This window comes from Cyprinodon variegatus, unplaced genomic scaffold (genome assembly GCF_000732505.1).
Source record: "Cyprinodon variegatus isolate N-32 unplaced genomic scaffold, C_variegatus-1.0 Scaffold1594, whole genome shotgun sequence".
NCBI classification, from domain to species: domain Eukaryota; kingdom Metazoa; phylum Chordata; class Actinopteri; order Cyprinodontiformes; family Cyprinodontidae; genus Cyprinodon; species Cyprinodon variegatus.
The window spans coordinates 65,776-67,721 of record NW_015152047.1 but is presented as its reverse complement, the minus strand read 5'-3'; positions in this window follow the sequence as shown (position 1 = coordinate 67,721).

Sequence of the window (1,946 nt, the reverse complement as noted above, 5' to 3'; positions counted from 1 at the left end):
GTAATTAAAGGAGGAGAAAATAATCTCCATTGGAGCTGAGAGAGGGATGCTCATCACCATTCAGCAGTTGTCTTCTAGGCTGTTTTCATCTTCCAGATCTATGCTTGTAGATTTACATAGATGTCTGAGGTTTTGCAGTAAAGGCTGCAGCAGGTGATTGCCTTTCACCCCTGACCTTCAATCTGAAACATTTACAGCTTTGTCTTCAATGAACACGATGGACACCTTGTAGCCGGCCTCATCATCTATTCTGCTGTGAAACACTGGGACTGAACACATGTGCCCCAGTAAAGACCTCAGAGTTAATGAAGAACCCAGCAGTGTGATGGTTGAACCGGAGCAGCACCCAGGAAGGGAACAATTAGGACGCAAAGAAAAGCAAACAGAAGGAACGAGAAAGGAGCAGCAGCCGGTAAAAATGTAAACACACACCAGAGATTGTACTAAAACAGGAAGTAGGGTCTATTGGACGTCCACACAGAACATAAAGGGCCGACGGTGATTGGGCTTCATCAGCAAACAGGTTTACGGCGAGGGAACTAGCAATGAACAAAAGGGAACTGGCCCCCAACAAACCGAGGCTGGATGGCAGACGGGGCGGTTTAGCCTGACTGATGACAGCTGTAGGACATCTTTCCTAATGCAGTGGACTCCACACCAGGTGGCGCTCCAAGTTCAGATGGAGGAAAACCTTAAAATGAATTAATGCTTATAGCATAAAACAGAAAACCTGTTGGATTTGCTCATGTTGAGTAGCAGCCCGATGAGAAGCGTAGAGAAAGCACTGACTCTGACCTGAGGTACTGTGCTCAGTGGTGCCCCCTGCAGGATTACTGGATAACTCCAGTTAGTATATCTGGTATTACTAAGAAAATGAGCTAGAATTTTATGTCCTAATACATAAATGTTTTTTCTTTAAAATGGCAGCTTAGATTCCAGCAATGCAATAAAGGATTAATTTATAATGAGGCTCTATGCAGCCTTTGCCTTTGGTCCTACTTTACTGTATTATGTTTGCAGTGCAGTTGGCAAGATGTCAGGCGAATAATACAAACACACCTGAAAGGTCATAAATAATAAACTTAGTTAGAAAATAGCAATTATTTCTTTAATGATTTCTATCATCACATGGAGTGATGATGGGTTAATAGCGTCTCTATCTGGAGGACGATATTATCCATCTGGGCAAAGATGAGGGATCCTGGAGGCCATTTGTGTTTCTGACAGAAAGCTGTTCTCTGGGTAACGACGTCCCTGGAATGAGGCAGGCTTCAAGAACCAAACCCAGTCTGTAGACGTCTCTCACTCAACCACCAAACCACAGAGTGTCTGAAGCAGCAGGAGAATAAGCTGTTCCTGCAGGAGCTGAATGGAGCCTGTGAAGGTATCCTCTGTGGAGCAAAGAGTCCATGGTTCAGGTAAACACCATTTCCTGGAAGTGTGACTCTGCTTACTGTTGTATCCAGGTTTCACTCCTCCATCATCGCTGCTCCATCCAAACATTGGGAATCCTTTCAAAGCTCAGCGTCTGCCATCACTTTAATATTTACAGGCATTTATAGGCTTGATGGACTTTAACTCTTTTCCTTTTCCATGTGGAAACTGTGTACAGAAGTGTGTTTTAGTATTCCAGGTAAGTGATTAATAATCCCTGTAACAGCTGAAGCTGGGAGAAGATCAGTCCCCATCACCCAGTTGGATTTCGCCATCTAGTGGAGGATTGCAGTACAGCGCAGCAGAGGCCTGCTTGAACCTGCAGCATCCAGTTATCCTCAACTAGTAAGAACACTAGAGCGGTGATGGAAGAAGGTCCACAACCGCCATGATCAGTGCTGTCTGAATAACGCTGGCAGTAAGAAGGAGCTAGGACCAGGAAACAGGACGCTTCCTATCATAGTTCCTCTGTCCCCTCTATGATCGACACGGTTTCCCACAATCCTTAGTGC